Raw genomic sequence first — 6,288 nt, 5'->3', positions numbered from 1 at the left:
CATCAGAGGGCCAAGTGCTCAGGCCCCAGTGCCCCGGCACGGGTGGGTGGCATGCTGACAATGTAAGCGGGTTCGTGCTCGTGGCTCCCGTGGCTCTGGTGACTGGGAGTTGGGAAGGACGTTTTCATATGCGTACGCCAGTCTTGGGCTTGAACTCGGGGCCTGAGCACTGCTCAACTTTTTTGCTCAAGGCCTGTGTTCTACCACTCAAGCCAAGGCTCTGTTTCTAGCCCTCACAGACTTTTCTGCCCGGCCTGGCTTTAAGCCTCAATCCTTAGATCTCAGCCTCCTGAACAGCTAGGATTACAGGTGTGAGCCAGTGGTACTCAGCTTGGAGAGGTGCTTCTTGAATGCATTCAGTGGACGCGGGGCAGTCAGGAGACGGGAAGCTGTCCGAGACACTCAGTAGCAACCGCCTCATCCTGCTTCCCACCTACTGCCAGGTCTCTCCCAGCACCAAGGTCACCTTGTGGGCCCTCCCCCAGGGTCTTGGGTGGGGAGGTCTATCTGCTGTCTCTTTTTCCGCCATCCGGGTCCCCACAGCTCCCTCCCCAGCCTCCCTGCTCTTCCACCCTAGTCCTTGGCATACTTGCAGAAGGCCTATCTCATCCTCGCACCCCAAATGATGTTGAGACTCGCCCTCTTGGGGGTCCCATTAGCTTGCCCTGGACATTAGTGAAATCCTCTGTGGCCCCTGCACCCCCCTTGCAGAGACCACACCCCCTGTGCACCGGAACAAGCTGTTTGTCTTTGTGCAAAAGAGACATCACCCATGGCTCTGCCCGCCCCCCAAGCCCTGAGAATTCAGGGGCCTTGGCTTAGGCGCCCAGCTCCCCCAATGTCTCTACTATGACTTCCCAAGCCAGACTTTGGCTGCAGAGCTGAGGCCTTGCACTTGGCCACTAGCTAAATCCCCAACCCTCCAGTGCAGGCTCTTAAAGGGACAAAACAGACACACCCCTGCTCTCAGGCCCAAGCTCCCAGCTGCCCAGTTTCCATTTCTCCTGCTTCAGCTGAAGTCCTGCAAAGAGCTGGAAAACTGGAATCTTTTGAGCCGGGCGCCAGTGGCTCACACCTGTCATCCCAGCTACTCAGGAGGCTGAGCTCTGAGGATCTCGGTTCAAAGCCAGGCTGGGCAAGAAAGTCCATGACTCTTATCTCCAATGAGCCACCAGAAAACCAGAAGTGACTCAAGTAGTAGAGTGCTAGCGATAGCACCCAGGCCCAGAGTGGAAGCCCCAGGACTGACAAAACCAGAAACTGGAATCTTTTTCCCATGGGACTATGCCCAAATGTCCAGTCAGGGCTTTTGTTGGGGGGTAGGGGGGTTGGGGTCTGTCTCAGCCAAGGAGAAGAGAGGGGCTTGCGTGTAAGGCACAGAGGCTGCTGTGGACCACTCCCTGGGTGGGTTGAGATTGTCAAGTCATTGGAGCACTGTTACCTTCCTGGGTACTGTGTGGGGCTCACACACACACTCACCTCTGATTCAGAAGGACCTGGAAGCCGTCCCCAGTTCTGTCATTAACTTGCCACCCTTGCCTAAGACCATCAGCTAGTGGCCAGCAGAGGGCGCTTCGGACAAAGCAGACCTGCTCCTGTGGACAACAGCTGGGCGAGGGGGACCTGTGAGGAGTCTCTGCCCAGCCAGGATGGAAAGAGCTCCATGTGCCATTTGGGCCTTCCCAGTCGCAGCTTGTGACCAGGAAGCACTAGAGTAAAAAACAGAGAAGACCCGAGGCAGGGAAGAGGAGGAGAGTGGGAGTAGCCAGACGAGAGAGCAGACAATGAAGGGAATCTGGGTTTGTTTTGTGTTGTCTTATTTGAGTCTGAGGCACACTTGGTAGCCCAAGCTGGTCTCGAACTTGTCATTCTACCTTAGCCTCACCTTCCCAAGCTGGAATTTTAGGTGTGCACCACCACGCCTGGCTTCAACTATTTTTTAATAGTAATCATTATTAGCACTGAATGAGCTTTTATTGTATGCCAGACTGTCTTGCAGAAGCTTTGTGTTTCACTGCACCTCCGAATTAGATGCTGTGATTATTTTCATTTCCCACGGGCTGGAACACACGGGGTCAGAGGGCAGCAGAGCACTATTCGTGTTTGCACAGGGAGAGGGTACAGGAGTGCAGTGCTTAGTCCTGGCTTCCCTCCTCCCCAACCCACTGCTTCTTCAGAGATGCCTGGTGGGGAAACTGAGGGACAAAGCACCTCAGAGCCAAAAATTAGGCCATGGCTTCTGAGTTCCCCAGCTACTGATTGTCCCTAGGTAGAGTGAGGTAAATTGGTGCTTGACACAGTCACTGAAGGACAGAGAATGAGGCCAAAATGCCCCACGAAAATAACACAAGAGGTGTCCCGAGGGAAGACTGAGCCAGGGCACACAGAAAGGCCCTTGTGTGTAGTGTGAATTTACCAGGACCCATACATGTCCATGTGCACAGACTAACAGCACACTCCTGAGAGTACACACACACACTGCTATTCACATAGGTCTTTGCCAAGGCCCCTTTAATGGTTTAGCATCTCAGGCAATCAGCCTGGCCATCCCCACGGTCATGTGCCACACACAGGCCCTGACCCTCCCCTAGCCTGCAGTCTGCATCCACAGGATAAAAAGTTTAGAAAAACAGCCAGGAGAGGAGGGCCTGGGCAGATGGGAGGGGGGGGTCCCGCAGGTGCAAAGGAGTGAGGGGCACAAACACTGAGCACCCAGGGGTTTCTGGGATGGGGAGTTCTCAGTAAAAAAAAAAAAAATACCAGACCATGCCAGGCACTGGTGGCTCACGCACATAATCCCAGCTACACAGGAGGCTGAGACTTGAGGATCACGGTTCCAAGCCAGCTGAGACAAGAAAATCAGTGAGACTCTTACCTCCAGTTAGCCACCAGAAAACCGGAAGTGGAACTGAGGCTCAAAGTTGTAGAGTGCTAGCCTTGAGCAAAAAAACTCAGTGCCCAGACCCTGAGTTCAAGCTCCAGGACTAGCACTCACACACACACACACACACACAGAGCAATATGTAAAGAAATGAAACAAGATAAAGCTGCCTGCAAAAAAAAAAAGTCCTTCACCTGCTTTTCATCTAAGCAACCCTTGATACAGAAGCCACCTAGAATTCTTCTGAGAGTCTAAATTATTTAAAGAGCTTCTGATGAAAATTGTCATTAATATGGTGACAAGGAAGAAAGTGGCAGAGGGAGGAATAAAAATAGACAAATACTGAAGTAGAACTGCGAGGCCGATCACTCACACATTCAAAATTGATTGAGGACAAAGCAGCAGACAAAGCACCAGGCTGAGGCTGCGGGTGTGGGGTGGATTAAAGAAGGGGAACACACAGTCCTTGGACAGAGAAGTCTGGAGAAGTCTGGGAGCAGAAGAGGGGCAGCCCGCGGGGCGGGGGAGCTGGAGAAGGGTCTCCGCGGCTGCCCTGGCGCCCCGATGATGCTTCGTGTCCGATGCCGGCTTTGAGCTGAGCTTGGGAGGTACATGGGTGGAGACGCTGTGAAAGGCCTAGTGTCTGGAAGGGCCCCTGCCTCCCAGCCCCCCAGGACAGGACTAGACCTGGGGAGCACGGCTGGAGTCCGATGGCGGACAGCTAGCTGCCTGCACACCTCAGAGGTCTGGACTTCGGCTCCAGACAAAATAAAATTTTTGTGGACAAAGGAAATGGCAGGAGCTTTGTTTTCTTTTCAACATTTTGTAGATTTGCCAGGTGCCAGTGGCTCACGCCTGTAATCCTAGCTACTTAGGAGGGGCTGACATCTGAGGATCATGGCTCAAAGCCAGCCCAGACAGTCAAATTCATGGGACTCTTTTCTGCAAGGAACCACCAAGAAGCCAGGAAGTGTGGTTCAAGTGGTCGAGTGAAAAAATGCTTAAGGACAGGCCCTGAGTTCAAGTTCAAGGGGAGGGGGAGGGTCAGACAGAAAAGACAAAAGTTGATGACCAATTCAGGAGGCCTAACATCTGAAGGAACTATAGAAAGAAAAAAAAATCTAGGAACAGGAAAAAAACTCCTTGAAGAAGTGACCCCACCTGACCTGGTGGTGTGGGTAGCAACTGTGCCGGCTACTCCAGAGGCTGAGGTAAGAGGATCACCCGAGGCCAAGACTGAAGCCAGCCTGGGCAGGTTAGCAACGGGAAAAGAGGAAGGGGTATAAGGAAAAGGGAAAGGAGGGAGGGAAGGAAGGACGGAAGGAAGGAAGGAAGGAAAATGAGGGAGGGAGAGGGGAGAAGGCTGGGAGGGAAAGAAGGAGGGGAGGGTAAGGGAAGGAGGGGAGAGAAGAGAGGAAGGAGGGGAGAAATAATTCAAGAGCCTATTCCATGATAAACATGTTTCTGAAGACCAAACAGAAATATTCTCTCACCAAAGAACGCCAGCACAGAATTTCAGAAGCCTGGAATCAAAAACACTGATCTTAGAAACTTTCAGAGAAAAACTCGAGGCGCATAAAAAGATGAGGACAGAATAACATTGGATTGCTCAACCATTCTGTGGGAGAAAATAATGTAGGTTTGCCTTTAACATTGACGTTCAAAGGGAAAATTAATTCCAACCTAAAATTGCACCTGGTCAAGCTATTAATTAACTGTTGAGGGCAGGGGCGGGGGAGGGGGGTGACGTGGAGACCGGCAAATTCTCAAACTCCAGGTCCTGATCATGGCTTTTCCCGATGAGAGGGTGGAGGATGTGTCCCCTAACCACAAGCCACAGGAAGCTAGGAGTCAAGGTAAGGAAGAGGTCAGGGGAACTCATTCCCAGAGCAGAGTCACCAGGAAGTTCTTCCAAAAGATAAAATATCTAGCATGCAGGGCATGTGAGCTTGCAGCAATGAGCTCTGTACTCCTGTGGGCCGAATCAATCATTTGTATGAATAAAACTAAGCCAGGTGCTGGTGGCTCACGCCTGTAATCCTAGCTACTCAGGAGGCTGAGATCTGAGGATCACAGTTCGAAGCCAGTCCCGGCAGGAAGGTCCACGAGACTTATATCCAATCAACAACTCAGAAAAAGCCAGAAGTGGGGCCGTGGCTCAAGTGGTAGAGTGCTAGCTTTGAGCAAAAGAAGCTCAGGGACAGTGTCCAGGCCCTGAGTTCAAGCCCCAGGACACACACACACACACACACACACACACACACACACACATAGCCACCTCAGAGAGCCAGGAGAGGGCCAGGTGTAGTAGTGAGTGTCTAGAATCTCAGCTCCTCAGTAGCTGAGTTAGCCAGGTGTGGTGGTGTGCACCTGTGATCCCAACTACACAGGGCTTTGGTCACTCTACCCAGGCTGAGCAAAATTAAAGAGACCCTACCTGAAAAATTATTTTAAAAAGCCCAAAACAACTGGAGTATGGCTCACATGGTAGAGTGTCTTCCTAGCAAGCTTGAGGTGTTGAACTCAAACCCTGATATAGCCAAGGCAGGTGGAGAGGGAGAATTAACTCCAAAGAGAAAAATATTGAAAGAAAAGCATCATAACACATCATTTTTTAGTAAATAACACTTAGTGCTGATCGCATCTAAGTAAGAGGATGACTCAGTTACCACCTCACTTAGTGCTGATCGGGTCCTAAGTAAGAGGATGACTCAGTTACCAGCTCAGAGGTAGGGAGCAGGGACAAAGGGAAAGCCACACAGAAGGGCGTTGAGTGGGAACTCAACCTGTGTCTTACACAGTGAGACTTCCACGGGCACCTGAATTGAAAATTTTAGATGTAGCAATGCAGCCGGGAACCAACGGCTCAGGCTTGTAATCCTAGCGACTCAGAAGGCTGTGACCTGGAGGACTGAGGTTCAAAAAATAAAATCTTCGGGGTCTGGGAAGGTGGCTCAGTGGTAGAGCGCTTGCCTTGCATGCATGAGGCCCTGGGTTCGATTCCTCAGCACCACATAAGAAAAAAGAAAAAGCCGGAAGTGGGACTGTGGCTCAAGTGGTAGAGCGCTAGCCTTGAGCTGAAGAGCTGAGGGACAGCGCCCAGGCCCAGAGTTCAGGCCCCACGACCGGACCCAAAAAATAAATAAATAAATAATTTAAAAAAATAAATAAAATCTTCAAGACTCCATCTACAAAACAACCAGCAAATTATGGTTCAAGTGGGAGAAGAAGGTCAGCTGAGCAAGCAAGACAAGCAGGTATCAGCAACAAAAAAAGAGAGGGAGAGAGAGAAAGAAAAAGAGAGAGAGGAAGGAAGGAAGAGGGGAGAGGGGGAGGAAAATTAATGGTAAAAGCCAAAAGAATCTTCTGAATAATTTAAGGTTAGAGCACACCCTGAGTTCAAGCCC

This window comes from Dipodomys spectabilis, unplaced genomic scaffold (genome assembly GCF_019054845.1).
Source record: "Dipodomys spectabilis isolate Male_0828 unplaced genomic scaffold, ASM1905484v1 ptg000669l, whole genome shotgun sequence".
Taxonomy (NCBI): Eukaryota; Metazoa; Chordata; class Mammalia; order Rodentia; family Heteromyidae; genus Dipodomys; species Dipodomys spectabilis.
This window is presented reverse-complemented; position numbering follows the sequence as displayed.